Source organism: Nyctibius grandis, chromosome Z (assembly GCF_013368605.1).
Source record: "Nyctibius grandis isolate bNycGra1 chromosome Z, bNycGra1.pri, whole genome shotgun sequence".
In the NCBI taxonomy this organism is placed as follows: domain Eukaryota; kingdom Metazoa; phylum Chordata; class Aves; order Nyctibiiformes; family Nyctibiidae; genus Nyctibius; species Nyctibius grandis.
The window spans coordinates 31,396,755-31,417,546 of record NC_090695.1 but is presented as its reverse complement, the minus strand read 5'-3'; the positions used below and the strand labels follow the sequence as shown (position 1 = coordinate 31,417,546).

The window sequence follows — 20,792 nt, the reverse complement described above, 5'->3', positions numbered from 1 at the left end:
TACTGAGAGGCACAGAGGCACCCATCTTGGTAGGTGACTCTCTACTGAGAGGCACAGAGGCACCCATCTTGGTAGGTGACTCTCTACTGAGAGGCACAGAGGCACCCATCTGCCGACCTGATGCACTCTCTAGAGAGGTGTGTGCTTACCGGGGGCTCACATCAGGGATGTCATGGAGAGACTACCGAGCCTAGTACAGCCCACAGACTATTACCCGCTGCTGCTGTTTCACGTGGGCACCAGTGATACAGCTAGGAGAGGTCTGAGGCAGAGCCCTGGGAGCAGTGGTAAAGGACTCTGGGGTCTGGGTAGTTTTCTCATCAATCCTCCCGGTCAAACAAAAGGGGACTAAAAGGGACAGTCGAATTAGGCAAATTAATGCATGGCTACAGGACTGGTGCCACAGCCCGGGGTTTGGCTACTTAGACCACAGGACTCATTTCGAGAAACCTGGTCTTCTGGCAGCCGACGGGGTCCATCTATCAGAGAAGGGCAAGAGTGTCTTGGTTCATAGTCTTGCCAAGCTGGTAAAGAGGGTTTTAAACTAGAGTTGCGGGTGGAGGGGGACCTCAGTCCATCGCAATTCAGCCAGTCCAATGCCAGGGCCAGCAACAGGTGCCCAGAGACTGGAGAAGGATGGCAAGTGTGCAGGAGAGTGCCAGGAGAGCAGCGGAAAGGAATTTCGGGCAGTAAGTCAGCTTTGTCAGGGGCCCAAATGAAAAGTCTCTATATAAACGCACGGAGCACTGGGAACAAACAAGAAGAGCTAGAGACGTGCACATACCTGCAAGGCTACAACCTTATTGGCATCGCAGAGACATGGTGGGATGGCTCTGATGACTGGAGCATTGGAATGGAGGAATACAGGCTTTTTAGGAAGGGCAGGCAGGGGAGATGAGGAGGGGTGTTGCGCTCCATGTCAATGACCAGTTCGAGTGCATGGAGCTCTGCCTGGGGATGGAGGAGGAGCTGACGGAGAGCTTATGGGTCAGGATTAAAGGGAGGGCAGGGACAAGAGACATTATAGTAGGCATCTCCTACAGGCCACCTGACCAGGAAGACTAAGCAGATGAGGGCTTCTACAGACAGATAGATGTAGCCTCATGTTCACCAGCCCTGGTCCTCATGGGGGACTTCAACCACCCCAATATCTGTTGGAAGGACAACACAGCTGGGCACAAGCAATCCAGGAGGTTCCTGGAATGCGTGGATGACAACTGCCCTCTCCAAATGATAGAGGAGCCAAAAAGGAGAGGTGCCATGCTGGACCTTGTTCTCACCAGCAAGGAGGGGCTAGTGGGGGACGTGAAGCTCAAGGGCAGCCTTGGCTGCAGCGACCATGAAATGGTGGAGTTCAAGATCCATAGGGCAGAAAGGAGGGCGCACAGCCAGCTCTCCACCCTGGAATTCAGGAGAGCAGACTTTGACCTCTTCAGGGACCTGCTTGGGAAAGTCTCTTGGGATAAAGCCCTGGAGGGAAGAGGGGCCGAAGAAAGCTGGTCAAGGACCACCTCCTCCAGGCTCAGGAGCAATGCATCCTGACAAAGAGGAAGGCAGGCAGAAATGACAGGAGGCCCGCATGGATGAACAAGGAGCTCCTGGATAAACTCAGGCACCAGAAGGAAGCCTACAGAGGGTGGAAGCAAGGGCAGGTAGCCTGGGAGGAACACAGAGAAATTGTCCGAGCAGCCAGGGACCAGGTTAGGAAAGCTAAAGCCCTGATAGAATTAAATCTGGCCAGGGGTGTCAAGGACAACAAGAAATGCTTCTGTAGGTATGTCAGTGATAAAAGGAAGACTAGGGAAAATGTGGGCCCTCTCCAGAAGGAAACAGGAGACCTGGTTACCCAGGATAACCAGGATAACCATGGAGAAGGCTGAGGTATTCAACGACTTTTTTGCCTCAGTCTTCACCGGCAAGTGCTCTAGCCTCACCACCCAAGTCGCAGGAGGCAGAGGCAGGGACAGGAAGGGTGAAGAACCGCCCACCGTAGGAGAAGATCAGGTTCGAGACCATCTAAGGAACCTGAAGGTGCACAAGTCCGTGCGACCTGATGAGGTGTGTCCACGGGTCCTGAGTGAACTGGTGGTTGAAGTTCCTAAGCCACTGTCCATCATTTTTGAGAAGTCGTGGTAGTCTGGTGAAGTTCCCACTGACTGGAAAAGGGCAAACATAACCCCCATCTTCAAGAAGGGGAAAAAGGAAGACCCGGGGAACTACAGGCCAGTCAGTCTCACCTCTGTGCCTGGCAAGATCATGGAGCAGATGCTCCTGGAAACTATACTGAGGCACATGAAAATCAAGGAGGTGATTTGTGACAGCCAACATGGCTTCACTAAGGGCAAATCATGCCTGACAAATTTGGTGGCCTTCTACGATGGGTTTACAGCACTGGTGGATAGGGGAAGAGCAACTGATGTCAACTACCCGGGCTTGTGGAAAGCATTTGACGCTGTCACGCATGACATCCTTGTCTCTAAATCGGAGAGACATGGACTTGACGGATGGACCACTCGGTGGATAAGGAATTGGTTGGATGGTCGCACTCAAAGAGTTACGGTCGATGGCTCGATGTTCAAGTGAACACCAGTGACGAGTGGCGTTCCTCGGGGGTTGGTATTGGGACCGGTCCTCTTTAACATCTTTGTCGGCGACATGGACAGTGGGATTGAGTGCACTCTCAGCAAGTTCACTGACGACACCAATCTGTGTGGTACAGTCAACACGCTGTAGGGAAGGGATGCCATCCAGAGGGACCTTGACAGGCTTGAGAGCTGGGCCTGTGTGAACCGCATGAAGTTCAACAAGGCCAAGTGCAAGGTCCTGCATGTGGGTCAGGGCAATCCAAAGCACAAATACAGGCTGGGCGGAGAATGGATTGAGAGCAGCCCTGAGGAGAAAGACTTGGGGGTGATGGTTGATGAGAAGCTCAACATGAGATGGCAAAGTGTGCTTGCAGCCCAGAAGGCCAACCATATCCTGGGCTGCATCAAAAGCAGTGTGGCCAGCAGGTCGAGGGAGGTAATTCTGTCCCTCTACTCTGCTCTCGTGAGACCCCCCATGGAGTACTGTGTCCAGCTCTGGGGCCCCCAACATAAGAAGGACATGGAGCTGTTGTAACAAGTCCAGAGGAGGGCCACGAAGATGATGAGAGGGCTGGAGCACCTCTCCTATGAAGACAGGGTGAGAGAGTTGGGGCTACTCAGCCTGGAGAAGATAAGGCTCCAGGGAGACCTTATAGCAGCCTTCCAGTACCTGAAGGGAGCCTACAGGAAAGATGGAGAGGGACTTTTTACAAGGGCATGTAGTGATAGAATAAGGCGTAATGGTTTTAAACAGAAAGAGGGTAGATTTAGATTAGATATGAGGAAGCAATTCTTTACAGTGAGGGTAGTGAGACACTGGAACAGGTTGCCCAGAGAAGTAGTGGGTGCCTCCTCCCTGGCAGTGTTTAAGGCCAGATTGGATGAGGATTTGAGCAACTTGATCTAGTGGAAAGGTGTCCCTGCCCATGGCAGGGGTGTTGGAACTAGATGATCTTTAAGATCCCTTCCAACTGAAACCATTCTATGATTCTATGAAGTCCATTGAATTAATTTAGTCCAAATCCATAGGTTCCTTTTCTCATAATAGTCTCTCAGGGCAGGAAAAACAGTGGTGTGGGATTCACTCAGTTGGCAGATCAGGATGAGGCCTCAATAGTGTCATGGACTGTTGAAGTTGGGTGCAGCAGGATGATGAATTGAATCTTGATCTTGCAGCTGCTGTATCTGGTGCAATCCTTGTTCACGGTCTGGGGTGATTCTTAAATGACAATTAGCATCATACAGTTATTGGCTATTCTCACCCAGAATCAAATCTCCTTGGGTTACACATTTAATTTCCCGTCCTCCTGCATCATCCACCACGTGCACCCAGGTCCTTGAGCAAAAGCAGTCCCATGTGTGTGTTTGCCTTTGCTCGAGGGAGGAGTAATCTGAACTGTTTTCCCCAACATATGTCTTGCGTGAACCACAGGGACTTTAACGACCTCTACAGTGCGCAACAGTTCAGATCGAGCAGGACCAGCCCGGTTGATAGATCCCCTGGTATTGACTAAACCAGGTGGCCTTTGCTAGGTGTTCATCCCAGTTTTTGAATGTCCCATCCCCCATCACTTTCAGTGTAGTCTTCAACAGCCCATTACATCATTCCACTTTCCTGGTGGTGGGTGCATGGTAGGGGATGTGATATATCCATTCAATGCCGTGCTCTTTAGCCCAGGTGTCTATGAGGCTATTTCAGAAATTAGTCCCATTGTCTGACTCGATTCTTTCCGGAGCACCACGTCACCACAAAATTTGCTTCTCAAGGCCCATAATAGTGTCATGGGCAGTGGCATGAGGCACCGGGTATGTTTCCAACCAGCCGGTACTTGATTCCACCACCATGAGCACATAGCACTTGCCTTGTCGGGTTCGTGGAAGCGAGATGTAATCAATCTGCCAGGCCCCTCCATACTTATATTTCAGCCATCGTCCTTCATACCATAGGGGTTTCAGTCTTTTGGCTTGTTTAATTGCAGTGCAAGTTTCGCATTCGTGGATGACCTGTGCAATAGCATCCATGGTAAAATCCACCCCTTGGTCACAGGCCCATCTATATGTGGCATCTCTGCCTTGATGACCTGATGTATTGTGGGCCCACCGAGCTAAAAATAATTCACCTTTATGCTGCCAGTCCAGGTCTACTTGAGCCACTTTGATCTTAGCAGCTTGATCCACCTGCTGGTTGTTTTGATGTTCCTCAGTGGCTTGACTCTTGGGTACGTGGGCATCTACGTGATGTACCTCCACAACCAGATTCTCTAATCGGGTAGTGATATCCCCCCACAATTCAGATGCCCAGATGGGTTTGCCTCTGCCAGTTGTTTTTCTTCCAGTGCTTCAGCCATCCCCACAGGGCATTTGCTGCCATCCATCAGTCAGTATACAGGTAGATTACTGGCCATTTTTCTTGATCAGCAATATCTAGAGCCAGCTGGATGGCTTTTACTTCTGCAAACTGACTCGACTCACCTTCTCCCTCAGCCGCTTCTGTCACTTGTCGCATGGGACTCCATAGAGCAGCTTTCCACTTTTGCTGCTTGCCTATAATACGACAAGATCCATCAGTGAACAAGGCACCATGCTTCTCATTCTCTGATAGTTTATTGTATGGTGGGGCCTCTTCAGCACACATGACCTCCTCTGGTGACATTCCAAAATCTTTGCCTTCCAGCCAGTCCATGATTACTTCCAAAATTCCTGGGCAATTGAGGTTCCGTATTCGATCCCACTGAGTCGTCAGTGCAACCCACTTACTCCACATAGCATCAGTTGCATGATGTGTAGAGGGGGTCTTTCCTTTAAACATCCAGTTCAACACTGGCAATCGGGGTGCCAGGAGGAGCTGTGCCTCAGTACCAATTACTTCTGAGGCAGCTCGAACTCCTTCATAGGCTGCCAGTATCTCTTTTTCAGTTGGAGTATAACGGTCCTCTGATCCTCTGTATCCCCGACTCTAAAACCCCAGGGCTCGACTTCAAGTCTCCCTCGGTGCCTTTTGCCAGAAGCTCCAGGCAGGACCGTTCTCCCTGGCTGCAGTATAGAGGACATTCTTTACTTCTGATCCCGTCCGGACTGGTCCAAGGGCCACTTGGTTTAATTTGCTCAAAAGCCTGTTGTTACTCAGGGCCCCATTTAAAGTCATTCTTCCAAGTTACTTCGTAGAGAGGGCTCACAATCTGACTGCAATGGGGAATGTGCATCCTCCAGAAACCTACTGCGCCTAGGAAAGCGTCTCCTTTTTGTTCGTTGGCGGAGACATGGCTGTTATTTTGTTAATCACGTCCAGTGGGATCTGATGGCGGCCATCTTGCCACTTGATTCCTAAAAACTGGATCTCTTTTGCAGGTCCCTTGACCTTAGCACGTTTGATGGCAAAACCAGCTTCCAGAAGGATTTGAATGACTTTTTCCCCTTTATTAAAAACTTGTCCTGCTGTATTGCCCCATACAATGATGTTGTCAATGTACTGCAGGTGTTCCGGAGCTCCACCCTTCTCCAGTGCAGTCTGGACCAGTCCATGGCAAATGGTGAGGCTATATTTCCACCCCTGGGACAGTCAGTTCCAGGTCTACTGGATGGCCCTCCACGTGAAAGCAAACTGTTGCCTACACTCTGCTGCCAAAGGAACAGAGAAAAACGCATTAGCGGTGTCAGTCGTGGCATACCACTTAGCTGCCTTTGACTCCAGTTCGTAATGGAGTTTAACATGTCCAGTACAGCAGCACTCAGCAGTGGTGTGACTTCATTCAGGCCATGATAGTCCACAGTTAGTCTCCATTCCCCATTAGACTTCTGCACTGGCCGTGTGGGACTGTTGAAGGGGGAGCGTGTTTTGCTGATCACTCCTTGGTTCTCTAGTTGATGGATCAGCTCATGGATGGGGATCAGTGAGTCTCTGTTAGTGCAATATTGCTCTCAGTGGACTGTTGTAGTAGCAATGGGCACCTTTTGCTCCTCGACCCTCAGCAGCCCCCCGATAGAAGGGTCCTATGATAGACTGGGCAGGGTAGACAGCTGTTTAATTTCTTCCGTCTCCACGGCCGCTACACTAAACGCCCACCGGTACCCCCTTGGGTCCTTGAAATACCCTCTTCTCAGGTAATCTATACCAAGAATGCATGGGGCATCTGGGCCAGTCACAATAGGGTGCATCTACCACACAGTCCCAGTCAGACTCAATTCAGCTTCCAATACAGTCAGCTCTTGGGATCCCACTGTCACTCCCAAGATACAAATTGATTCTGTCCCTTTATAGTTTGATGGTGTTATGGTGCATTGTACACCAGTGTCCACTAGAGCCTTTTGCTGCTGTGGTTCTGATGTGCCAGGCCATCGACCCCACACAGTCCAAAACACACGGTTGTCCCTATCCTCCACGTGGCTGGAGGCAGGGCCCCTCTAATCCTGAACATAGTGTTTGTTATTGACATCTTGGTTCGAGCAGCTCACATAGATTTGATCCCCATTATTCACATCTGGTAAATAGGGATCCGAAGCCCATCTATGCTGTCTGGAGAGCTTCCCATTGGAAACTAGAGCAACAAATCTCCTGGAAGAAGCCCCATTCCTAATTGGTTCACCTTGCAACTCATGTATGCGTGTCTGTAAAGCCAAGGTAGGTTTTCCATCCCATTTTCTCATGTCCTCTCCATGGTCACGCAGGAAAAGCCACAGGGTACCTGATGATGTATACTGTCTCTCCTGAGCAGGTCTTGCAGGGGAACACTGTCTCCTGATGGCTGAGACATTCTTCGGTACAGGTGGGGAGCGGGGTCTGTCCTCCATCTGGGACAATTTTCCCAACACCTCACTGAGCAGTTCTGTGGATTTGTCAGATGTTTTTTCTACAGCTGAGACGCTGGCCCGTGGGGAGGAAATGAGATTGTCTGCATACTGCCGCATCCGATTGTCTGTGTCGCCCACCGTTGGTGCGTCGGCATCTGCCCAGCTAAATAATGCTAATGTGTTGGCATACAACTGTGGCGTGCTCAGCACCCACTTGCGCCACATGGGTCTGGTAACTTTGAGTGCATCTGGATCTACTGCTGTCTGTGGGTCATCCAGGTCCTCAAAAATCAGCTCCCGCAAAGCTATTTCCCTGAGATTCTTAACACCTCTTTCAATGGTTGTCCACTTGCCTGGGTGGTATATGACATCATCCCTAAAGGGATACCTGTTCCTTACACTTCGCAGGAGTCACCTCCAGAGAGTGAGGGGCTGTGCACCAGTTGCAAGACCCCTATCAATACCCACTTCTCTAGCCATTGGTCCCAGCTGCTTGGCTTCTCTGCCACCTAACTCGAAATCATTGGCTCCGTTATCCCAGCAGTGGAGCAGCCAAGTAACAAGTTGCTCGCCTTCATGATTGCTGTGATCTTTACATATATCTCGCAGCTCACTGAGGAATAGGGATCAAGTAGTTACCTCTGGCTCGTCCTCCTTTGATGTCCCTGGTTGGCTGTCACAACCTGCTCTTTTTGTGATTTTCGTCTTCTGTACAGAGGCGACCGATACCGGCACTGGTTGAGTCCCTAGGTTAGCTGCATCACCCATCAGTGGGGGCTGATTAGCTGCAGCCCTTGTTGCCAAGGTCTGGGTCATCGCAGCAAGTGCTTCCTGTAGTTGGGTAATCGCAGTGCCCAGTGCAGAAATCTGAACAGCCTCTGGGGTAGCCGGGTTGTCTGCTGTAGGGACTGGCAGGGTCTGAGTATCTGTGATTCCAGTTGTGGATGCTGGGGCAGCTGCAGTGTCTGTCATAGGGGCTGGAGCTGCTGTGGTGCCTGGTGTAGGGGGCCGGGGCTGCTGCAGGGCCCGTGAGAGTGGTTGCAGCAGCTGAGCTGTATCCACCCTTATACTGATGTTTCATCAAGAGCAAGAACTGAAAGACATTCAAAAGGCCTGACAATATGAGCATGGTGGTTGAAACATCCCAAGGGTATTCAAAATTCTCAAAAGCCATTGAGATCAGCCTTGAGTGAAGAAGAAAGTACATGTCACCCATTCCCATTCCATAGAAACAAGAAATAGGCACAGTTCCAAAATAATTTATTATACCGTAAACCAACGCCAAACAACATAGCAGAGTGATACCTCTAAGTCCATGCCCCGAAGTGATAAACCACATAAAACCAGTAACAAACAGCAGCAAAGCCACACATTTGATTAGCCACCACAAAAGCAACTGTAACACCAAACCCCAGAGAATTCCACCCAGTGACCCTGCTACTGACACCAACATAATGAATGCTTGTAACAAAAACAGTCAAATCTGAGATATCTTCAACCCTCTGAGACTCTTAAAGCAAAAAGTCTACAGTTCTCCCAGGTGATCTGTTTACATTGGGCACCAAATAAACTGTCGTCTTTTAGCCCGCACCCAGGGCTAAACAATAGCAGTTTTTCTCTCACCCAATGTCCCTTTCCCAACCAAGGAAGGGAATTGGGAAAAAGAGGGAGACTCGTGGGTTAAGATAAAGAAACGAATATAAATGATACCACAAAACATACAAAAGTATACTTAGCTACAGAGTTGCAACAAGTTGTCCAGGAATACCAATCATTGGCAATGAGGAAAAAGAGAGGCCAGAAGAAAGGAGAGCAAAACCAGCCCCACCTCTCCCTCGCAAGCCCTCCTGAACTTGATTGTTAATGACATAGAATACACCTGTGGGCCAGCCTGGGTCAGCTGCCCTGGATTTAGCTGCTAATGGCCCTGATCACCATGGCTGGCCACAAACTGTAACAAAATCCCAGTGAAACCAGGACAATGCCCTTCTCCAGTACTCTTTCCTGTAGGTAATGTTCTTGTGCCTAATGTTCCTGTTTAGGGAACTGTCCTGGTTTGGACTAGGATGGACTTTTCTGTTAAGTTTCCTTTAAGTTACTTTACTTCCTGAAGTGGACTACACGGCCTGTTGCTGTGGGAACTAGGGTCCCAGTTGGGTCTCTTTGTCCCACAGAGGAAGGGGCTGTAGAGTGTCGCACCTGTGGGGAGGGGCGAACAGGACAGGTGACCCGAACTGACCAACAGGGTATCCCATCCCACCCACGTCATACTCAGTATAAAGCTGAGGTACCATAAGGGTTGCGCTCTCTTCCCCTATGGCTGCTACCCTGGGAGGACTCTGCCCACGCTCCTGCCGTCTCTCCTGAACCCAGTTCTCATCTCCTGCCCCGTGTGCTCTGGGACTGGCCAGCGCCTGCCCTGCAGCATCAGCGGTGATGTGGTCGTCATCAGGGGGAGCTCCGTAGTGGGTTTGTATATGGTTCATTATTTATTATACTCTTTCTTTTCCTTGTTACTGTTCATTAAAACTATTTTAACTTCCTAACTCGTAAGTCTCTCCCTTTTCTCTTTTCCTTTTCCCCCTGGGGAAGAAGGTTAACAGAGAGCATCTGCTGTCCGTTTAACCACCGCCCAGCCTTAAACGGTGATGGGAACCAAAACCAAACTGATGATCCAAAACCTACAGCTACATGCTGTACAAACAGTAGTAGCCCAGAGAGACTTCGTTATCAGAAACACTTAGTGTAAGACAAAAGAAACAGATGAATATTGTCAGACAGCGAACTACAAGGGAGAAGAACCAGCCTGATGAGCTGAAGTCTTAGCAACTTAGCTCTAAGAAAGATGGAGGTTTTTGTAGGTGCCACAGTCAAAGAACGGGTGACGAGGCTGATCTGAGGCAGAGCAGGGGAGTCCCTAGGAGTGTACTGGTTTTGGCTGGGATACAGTTAATTTTCTTCAGAGTAGCTAGGATGGGGCTCTGCTTTGGATTTGTGCTGAGAACAGTGTTGATAATGCAAAAATGTTTTTGTTATTGCTGAGCAGTGCTTACACAGAGTTGAGGCCTTTTCTGCTTCTCACACTGCCCCACCAGCAAGTAGGCTGGGGGTGCGCAAGAAGCTGGCAGGGGACCCAGCTGAGACAGCTGACCCCAACTGACCAAAGGGATATTCCGTACCATATGGCATTGTGCTCAGCATGTAAAGCTGGCGGAAGAAAGAGGAAGGGGGGCCATTCAGAGTGATGGTGCTTGTCTTCCCAAGTCATCATTATGCAGGATGAAGCCCTGCTTTCTGGAGATGGCTGCATACCTGCCTGCCAATGGGAAGGAGTGAATGAATTCCTTATTTTACTTTGCTTGCATGTACAGCTTTTGCTTTACCTATTAAACTGTCTTTATCTCAATTCATGAGTTTTCTCACTTTTACTCTTCTGATTCTCTCTCTCCAATCCCACCAAGGGGGAGTGAGCGAGCAGCCGTGTGGGGCTCAGCTGCCTCCAGGGGTTAAACCATGACAAGCAGAAAAGGGCTTGTGTGAAGATCCAGTGTGGGAGCACTTTAAGATAGCATCGTGAATGATTAGATGTGGGAGCTGATCTTGTCATACTGAATAGGAGAGAGAAAGGTTATAGAGAAGACCTGTGTAAAGCAAGATGGACAATTTCTGTCCTATGTGTTAGAATGACACAGCAGAATGACATGGCTGAAATGTTTTAGCTAGTTTTGTGGCTGTTGTCCATGCACTTACAATTCTCATTTCAAGCTTTTTTCTGCTTCTTACAGTTAAAGCAACTTAACTTAAAAAAAAGCCATTAGGATTCATGTTACAATATTATTTCAAAAGCTATGGCTAAGGATAGCAGTGGGTCTTGTGCAACTCATAATGGAAGAGCCAAAGTCTGAAACACTAGATGAAATTGTGAAAGATTCTCTGTGGAGCTGCAGTTGGGTATGAGATTTGCCCTAAATACAAAGAGGACAGAGAAGACGTGCAAAACACCCACCTTCATCTGAAGCTATCCTGTAGGAGAATGCAGGTGGAAAATTCCTTTAGGTGACTTCTCTAGAAAAGGTCCTCACATGATAGTGTATCTGTCTGTTTCTGGGCCACTTGTCTCCAAGGCTTTCTCCAAGAAAGTGGCAAGTCCTTTTCCAGCATTGTCAGGGACAAAGAGTCTAAAGTATCTTATTCCAAATGCCATCTCAGCATAAGGTCCCTGCTCAGGCCTCAGTCTAAGCCTTACCTATTCCATCCAGCTCAAGGTCATGTCCCCATCATACTGACCAGATTTTTTTTTTTCTAATTGAAATCACTAAACTAATATTTTAAGAGGCATCAGGTCAGCCTGAGAACACATATAGTAGGCACCAGAAATCCTTTCATTCCTTCCTCCAAAGTATAATAGCTTTAGTGAAATTCTTATTCTACTTCTGTCAAATCCAGATAACTTTTCAAAAAGATATTATTTAATCTAAACAGGATAATTTCCTTTCTCAACATCTCCATCATACTATTTAATGTAACGCATGCATGACTTTAGCAGCACCTTCTCATCAAACACCCAAAACAGGCATGGTTGGCAATCAGTGAAATATATGAAAATCATTAAGATGTTCTTGTACAAGTAGCCTACTTAGATTAAACATATAGCATACTGCTGTTTAGGTGGAAATCATACTGAAATGAAATACCAAAAGCAAAGCTAAAAGCCTGTAGTAGCTTTGTGGTGTGAGCTCTGGAGTCTCATTAATTGTATGTATGGTTCAAAGAGATAATATATATACCTCAGGATATTTAAATTAATGTAACTGATTGAAATACAAACCCTACTGCAGCCAATTACAAGTGAAAATATTAAGGGTATGATTCTGCAATCCCTTTCCCATCTACTTAACTACCCAGTCACAGTGAGTTTACCTACATGCAGGAGAGCTGACTGAGTCAGGCCCTAATTTTCTAAATCAAATCTTTCCTTCATATTAAAGAAAGATAGCTAACCTTGAAATCATGGTTTTGGAAAGACATTTCTGGGCTATTTTTAGAAACACCATTTAATCCTAACATTGTAGCATTTGGGAAACTTATTTGGCTTTCCTTTCATTCTCAGTTACAATGAATAATAAGTAAGAAGAATATGAATAATGTGTCACTCTTACATAATGCCCTTCATTTTGTGATCTTTAAGGGCTTCCTGGACATGAATAAATTAAGCGTTATGTCAACAACCTGGAAGGAACTGATGTTGTGCTGTAAGGAAGAAAATGAAGTGTGAGGAGTGATGTGAATTACCCAAGTTGAGTCAATGGTTGATTGGGAAGCAGAACCTGGATGTCCTGGCTCTTGCTTTTCTCTTCTAACCTCTAAACACATTTCCTGCAGTCAATCACTCAATCACTAATCTTTTGTATTAGCAAAATCAGAACAAAAACGTCATCAAAATGCTACAGAAAGAAAATAATGAATCATGAACCAGAGACCATCCAGATCACGGGAGTGCTTGAGACTGCCTCCTGAAGGTCTTTTTAAATACCATTCCCAGGCAAGCAAAGAGAAAACCAGGAGCAGGTATTCTCAAGAGAATATTGCAAGATTGCCCCTGTGGTTTCCTACCTGGCTTCTCTGAAGATATTTTTAAAGTAAATTCCATTCAAAAGTCAGAGATGTGTCTGTAAGGTGAGGGAAGGAAGGGAAGCTCTGCACTTACCCACTCATTGTGCTCTTCGTAGGTACCACCAGCTGTTCTCTTCACCTCACTCTCAAGATGAATGAAAAATAATTCAGCAGGTATTTTTTTTTTTAAACTCAGGTTTGCCTTAAAACTGGGCTTTAAAAAGAGACCATCTGCCCAAGGACTGATTTTCAGACTTGGACCAGTGCGGCACTCATTGCAATCAATACAGTCCTTCCTCTCACCTGCAAAGCCTATGGCTATGCATAAGCACTGGAAGATGATGGTAATGTTTGATAATCAAGAAAAAAAATGAAGTGTTTCCCTTAGATATTTCTTGATCCTTATAAATAAAATTAATACTGAAAAGGAGAAAACAGGAGAACGAAATAACAAAATGACAGTGTAGCTGTAGCATATAAAAATATCTTTGACAGTAAACTAGTGACCTCTATGACTTCAGCTTGTGATACAGTGCTTTCCTCAGAGCAACAAGAAACAACGAAACTGGTTCAATAATTGACAAAATGATCAGCTTCAAATCTGGTAATTCACCCTTGATATAAAATGCTCACACACATACCCAGGTACAGGTGCATATTCCCTCATGTGGCTGATTTTATGATGTTCACACTTACATTTTTTTGATGGATGGTTTCAGGCCTGTCACATTTTGTGATTACAGGAGACCTGAGCTGAAAGATGAGGGGATACTTCACTCAGCAAGCACTGATGCTTACAGACTTGAAAAGAGATTTCAGTCTTTGTGCTCGGAGGACTCTGTCTTAATATGGTACTGAAGAGACTCAAAGGATTCAGGTAAGGCCAGGCAACGCTGAAGAGGAGATCATATAGGGAAGTAAAGAAAAGAAGAGGAAAACACAAAAAGAAAAAGAACATGGATAAATTCCCCTCTCGCAGTTACATGGCAGTAAATACAGAAGTGGTGTTGACTTAAATGGACTTACGCTGAACATGCTCCAGTTAAACAGAAAGATGAGTGATCCAAGGTGCTCTCAGCAAAATAACTTGTTTTTTTTTTTTTCCTTTTGATCACTGACATTGTTTCTTTGGCAGGGAAAAAATTGACCTAGTCTTGATTCTCTAACATATGTTTCCCTACATCTCATTTTGATCTGAGGTGGAAAGCATTCATCCTCCTATGCACCCATTTTAGCTTGTGTATTTCTGTGCAGAGATTCATTGACCAAAATGTTCTTTAACATCGTTTAGTATAACAGCTGCTGGGACCTGGGACAGGGACAGCAGTAACCAGACACTGCAGTAGCCTCTTATTCCTCCAGGTGAAGAAGCTGGGTTTCTGCCACCACTGCTTATCTCATATTGTGACCTATTGGGAGATGTCGTTGTCTTGGAGTTTCATCAACTGCCTGAGCTCCTTTCCTTCATTTTCCCAATTCTTTTCCTTGCCTTTAAGAGTCCCTCCATGGAGTTATGTTAGTCTCTGTTACTGTCTCTGTTACTTTTAACTACCCCGGTAGCCACTGGGCTCAGAGCCTGGTTTGACACCATTTCAGAAGCTTGCCACAAAGTCCTCAGACTCCTAAGATCTGCATTTGGCCTGTTGCCAGGCTGTACGTTATAAGGAGACACAGGGTAATGCATGACAGTGAAGACTGACATTGTCTGTGAAATGTACAGGCTTGGGACAATACAGCTTCTGAGCTTGTTTAATGGAAAACTTTACACTGAACTTGACCTTCTGACTAAATGCAATGCTGCTTTAATAACATGTCTTTCTCATTTGTATCGCTCAAGGAAATCCTGCTCTCTGTGACATTAGGTTTTATCTGCACCATCAATCTCTAGCAGAAAGACATACAGAAGCTCTGCTTAGGGGACTGCACAAATCTTTTTATTATTATTAATGTTGAACATAACCACTCCAGCTTTGTAGTCATTATTTCGGAATTAATATGTTCATTTTTCTGGAAGTTGAGGAAAAATATAGGGTTTATGTCTTATTTGACGAACTGTGGTTTGCACTGTAATGGAATTGCAAGCTACTGTCAAATCACAGATAATATGCCATCTGTGATGCTATACTAAGTTGTTGGGCCAAATATTCTTCTGGTATAAGTCAGCACAGCGTAATTCACATCAGCAGAGCCTTTCAATCAAACTTGAAATAACAAATTCATCATTCAAATGTTCTTTCGCTGCTTCTAACTCTACAGCCAAAGTCCAGATTTCAGAAGTTGTGTTACAGCCTCTAGGAGAGTGAAAGCACTACAGCAGGAAATCAAACAAACCAACCAATCCTTTTTAAAAGAAGTTCACTTATATCTTAAATGCATGTTATTGTGTTCTGTCTGCCTCTAAGCATTAAACCAGTTAATCTATAGCAGAGTAGATTCTATAGCAGTAGAATCTCCTGTCCTCAAAAATAAATGCATGAAATCAGCCTTTCCATTTGTTTGTGTTTAAGGTCACTGTTTTTTTCTTATGAAAGTGGATATTATACTGGGTCCAAAGCACAGTCATATCTTGGCTCTTTCACCAGTATGAATAGGCTTTCTGATCTTATTATTCTTGCACAAATACCTGAGGTAGTTCAAGTACTTCCAGCAGCCTGTCTGGAGCAATCACCTTTGCTTTTCAGTGAGGGCAAAATGTCACAATAAAATGGCTACTCTGCCTCCATGCTATTTCTTATGTGCCTAGCATGAGTCTCTAAAAAAGGAACATATGAGACACACATCTGAAGAAGGGGGTACTGACAGGGGCTAGCTGCCAAAACACCTTCTCTACTCTGCAGCCTGCCCCCCGCTGCCTTCTGTGCTGGGGATCCTCAGGGATAGGCAGACAAATTGTACAGGCAGCCCACAGACCGCGTCACATCCCCTCCAATGATGGAGATGTTATGTGACCAGATTTGCACCAGACACGTGATGGGGGAACCAAAATTTTGGTAAATGCTAGAGGCACTTACAGTCATTTGACAAGAGAGATCATGGCTTTGCGGTGCCACCACAGGATGTTACATGACCTGTCTTTGCTGTAATGTTTTTCACCCTGCCTTAAAATGATGTGGAGTCACAACTATTGTCGTTATCAGGCATTGGCAAGGGTTAGCACAATGCGGATGCTGTGACTGTACTGCCCATGACATGATGAGACAAGAACCTCAGAACAGCTCAGCACTTGGGCAAAGGCACAGACAAATATAAGCAGCATGTGAGAAGAGAGCAGCACAGGTGTGTTCAAAAATTTCCCAAACTCTACACTTCATAGAAAATTCGAAAAGGTAATAACGCTAGCAATCTTACAGGAAAAAAACTGATCTAGGATCTTTTGGAAAGACAGAGCAATAGCTGCAGATACACCAACAGCCTGTTTGACACTCATCAGCGAAAGTTCTGGACTGAGAGAAGGTGAAAGCTGAAGCTCTGCCATTTTTCTGGTATTAAAATAGCTTTCCTTTCACCTTGCAGAGCAGCAACACAAACAGGGCTGCCCACACTGAAACAGCCAGAACCGTGTTGCCAACACTCGATCACTGTTTAGAAAACAAGCAGCTTTGGGAAAGAAAGGATGGGAAGATTTTTCCACAACATTTGGGAATGTTTGGCTTGCAGAAAACCCTTGCTGGCTGCCTGCCAGCCTGCCTGGGTGCCAGTGCACAGAACTGCATGTTCTGCTGATATCGTCCAAATGTGTTAATTTTGCTGCTGTTTTGAGTGTTTTTCATCATCCTTGTCCAAAGCAAGAGATAGACAGGAGGAGCCTTTTCCTGCTCCCTTTGAAGCCTGTGGCAGGTTTCCCTTCAACGGCAAGGTGCCAGGATCTGTACCTGACCAAATAATTTTTTGTTTGTGCAGCTGACTGCATTTCCCTCAAAGTGCTTGATCTGAGCTATGGTTCCCAGCCAGAATCCCACGGCTCCATAAGGACAGATTTTGGCCCCTGGAACTGCTACCAGTGCAGGTGGTGCTCCTTCACTTAGTGTTGCTCTCCATAGAGAAACTTGGGTGTCCTATTGGTGGCAATGCCCTCCCTGTTGTCTGTGAGACTGTGTCTTGCCCTAAAACCATACCCTGGCCCTTCTTGGTTTTCACTTTCTGACTTGTGCTCACAATGGGGCACCAGCACTGGCCATATTAGCACTTTGTCAGGTCAGAAGAGATCACGAGGGTGAATTATCTTCCTTGCAGTCCCCACAGTTCTGGTCCTGCAGCAGAGTGTTGCCTTGCAGAGGAAGCCACCACAAATGGTGGTGACAGGTTCCTGCTCTGGTTCTGGTGCCACAGGCAATGGTTCTAGTGGACGCAGTTTGAGAGATGTGACCCTTGAGCTGCATGCCCTAAAGAGGCAAAGAATTCCCACACCATGTACATTCAGAGTGCGTTTTATCCTCAGACAGAAAGAACACTGGTTATGTTAACTGGAAAAATAAACTCCAGCCTTGAACAATGTGCTCATTCTGTCTGTAAGCGCAAACTGGTTCACGCTGATATGCAAGCCGTGTGCATGCTCCTGTGGTTCCTCCTCTTGTGGCAGGAGGGATCAAGGAAAAAGCTGTAAAGGAGAGTAAAGAAGAAAGCCTTTACAACATCTACCATATACTTTTTGAAGTAACAATCTGAACCTGGTTCCTGTCTCACTGCCACAGGCAAGTAAGGTGGGAGCAATGGAAAGTGGTATCACTCCATTTTTAGGCTCAAAAGCATTAAAAGAGGAGTATGGCACTGAAATTAAAAATAGTATCTGATCTCTGCCTCCAGGAGATGCATGCTTTCCTACCAGGGAGATCAAATTTGAACAGGCACAAAGAAACATTTACATAACAAGACTGTAAGTAGCAGCATACTGTAAAAGAGGTCTGTAGGCCAGAGCTGAAGTGGCAGTGATTTTTCTGGTGATAGCAATACTCAAGCAAATAAATCACAGGGCTTTGAGAGCACATCAGAGATACACATTAATGCTTAAGGCATTCAGATGAGAGTAGAAATGAGTCTGTTGAAGGTATTCCATATCTGAACAAGATGCAAAGTAGTAGAGTTTGCAAGATGCTTGTGTGCACAGAGCTAACAAACATGATCAGGAAGCAGGAGGCCCTGTATTATGTGTTTTCACACTATATGTCATACATATGGCTTTACGTCATGATACGACAAATCATTTGTTTGTATCCACAGCCTGACATACATTAAAACAATCAGCAAAGGACTGCATTGTGAACCAGCTTGTCACAGCCAATTCTCTAAGCTTTCAGTGACCACCGTTTTGTCCATATCGTTACTGCTTGTCCTTTTAAAAATATACGGCAATACAGAAAGTATCAAAGCAGGAAGAAAGGAGCATGACTAAAGCAGTAGTTTAACTGTGTCCAGCCTTTCTCAAAGCGGAGCTGGTGTTAGACATCCATAGCCTGGACGCTAAAGCGGTGCACCTTTCCCCTTCCTCCCTTTAACGTCAGGCATCTTGCAGCATTACCTAATGGCCTTGCACACTTCTGCAGCTTATGGTCCCACTTCATGCCTTTGATTGTTTAAACCAAATAAAATATATGTAGATTTTTCTCTCTGCCTTATCCCATAGTTAAAAAATATCAGGTGTCAAGTCAATTTTATTTTGCTTTTCATCCAAAATTTCATGCAGCTTTACCGTCAATTGTTGTCATGTGACTCTTCAGTGTTTTATGCTTTGAAAACGGTATGTCTTCAACAATTTTTACTGCACAAGCAGGAATAATTTAGTATTAATTTTTTGGGGTAGGATATTGGGATGACCAGAAAAGATGACCCTCTTCTTAAGGGAAGACTGGTAAGGGCTTTAATCTTCTTTAATTATTGCCATGCAAGTTGAACACTAGGGGTCATATTTAGATAACCATTGACATACTTCAGAGCACATCCAGGAGAATAAGCACACACTCAGCAATGGCCCATGAATGTTTAACAGTTCACAGAGGAACAACAGTGATTTTCACAGCATACAGTACAAATGCTGGTTTGCTGTGAAGTGCTGGGTCAACTCCTGTATTTCTGTGCTCTCAGCAGCAGTTTGGAAACAAAATGGGAAGGCTCACAACATGCTCACAGCAACAGACCAGCTCTATCTTTTCCCCTAAAGGCGAATGCCCCTGCGTGAATGTCTCAGGGTCTATGGTCTCTCTCCCTTTTGTATTTTCAGTGCCACAACAATCCCAGTTCAGGAAAAGTGGGGCACAACGTTTTTCTTGTTGAGCCAACGTGCTTTTGGGAAACACAGAAAGTTCATTTAGGAGCTGGATTTAGAGGCAGGAACACCAGTTGTTTTATCAGTTTTACTAAGCTTTTGTATACTTACACATTTCTTGAAGTTAACTTTCACCACCTATAATCCCCACACAGAAGAGAGCTAACTCCAACCAAAGTACGTAGACATTACATAGATAGCCCAAATAATGCCCTTGTGAGGAACAGCCGTAGCATAACGTTAATTTTTCACATTCTTAGATTCATCAATTCTTACAGTAGTGGAAAGAGACTACAAGGAGATACATGCTTTTGTGGAAGTGCAGCTCTACCAGTGCTGAGACAGACATGTTCCCTTACACTGAACAAGAAACACTAGAAGTGGCCTGGCAGATGTCTTTGCACTCCCACCAGCCCCAGCTGTGCCATGGCTCCCCGGCATCTGCAGAGGGCTCACATGCTCACGCTGTTATGGATTGTCATAATTCTGGGTTGATGTCAACTTGCAGCATTGTGCTACGGCAGTTCCGTATGATGAAATGGAGACGTAGAAAATAAGCATTAGCTCGTGCCTAATGTGTTTCTGTCCACATGGCTTGCTTGTTTGCTATGTTATAGTTTCCACTGTGTTGTCCAGTCACCTTTAGAAGTCCTAAGTACTGGAGTTTCCACCATTTCCTTTAGGAGACTGTTACACAATTTGCAATGTCTTGCTGTCAAAGAGGTTTTCCTGACATTCATCCTAAGATTTTCTTCTCTTAATTTAATCTCATTATTCCTAATTATATGTAAAGAATTCCTTCCCACAACAACAGCCAGATTGCGGCTGTTCTTTCATGTATATGCAAGATGAAGAAGGAAGAGCGAACCTGAATTTACCACTGCCCTGTGAGGTAAATGCAGAACCAGCACCAACTGACTCTAAGGAATATTCTTTCAAATTTGAAGTGATGAACATATTAATATATACAGTTAGTTTGAACTCAGATGCTGTAGAAAATGTGAATCTGAACTGAAAATAAATAAGCAGTTCAAGACAAATAGAAGGTGTAGCCTTACTGCTTGTAACTTAGTAGTAACAGGTTATCCCTCGAAGCAGAGAGTCATGATCAGGCATGGTGATAATAAACCCTGTATGCATAGATTTGACTAAAACTCATCAGCACTTTGGGCAATAATAAGAGATTAAGTCCATGTTGTCATGGTTAAATTTTGATTTACCTCTAGCTGACATTTAGTTCTCCTGTAGTTTCAAATTGAGTGTGCTGGTTTTAATTGCCCTTCTCAAAAATTGTTGCACAACATTGCTAGTATACAGTGGCTGCTTTGGCTACATCCATCTCAGACACTGCACCTCAACACTGAGTGGAATAACTGGTGAGATACTTCAACCCCTAAATATTCTGCAGGAAAACAAAAAGCTCTACCCATGTAGAAATTTAGCAGTACAGACATTTTTTGTTAAAATGCATAGCTGTTCATAAAGTTTGCTCTTCAGAAGCCCATGTTTTTCCTTGCATATATCAAGTTTATCTCTGGTTTGATTTC

At 45.6% G+C, this 20,792-nt stretch overlaps 1 long non-coding RNA gene across 1 annotated transcript in view; it reads left to right on the top strand.

The window, feature by feature from the left end:
• LOC137676472 (uncharacterized) overlaps positions 1 to 15,465 on the top strand; it is a 57,385-nt gene extending 41,920 nt beyond the window's left edge. The window contains exon 9 of the long non-coding RNA XR_011050086.1: positions 13,730 to 15,465. This is a non-coding gene — a long non-coding RNA (uncharacterized lncRNA). The remainder of the gene's footprint in view (positions 1 to 13,729) is intronic.
• The last annotated feature ends 5,327 nt before the right edge of the window (positions 15,466 to 20,792 follow it).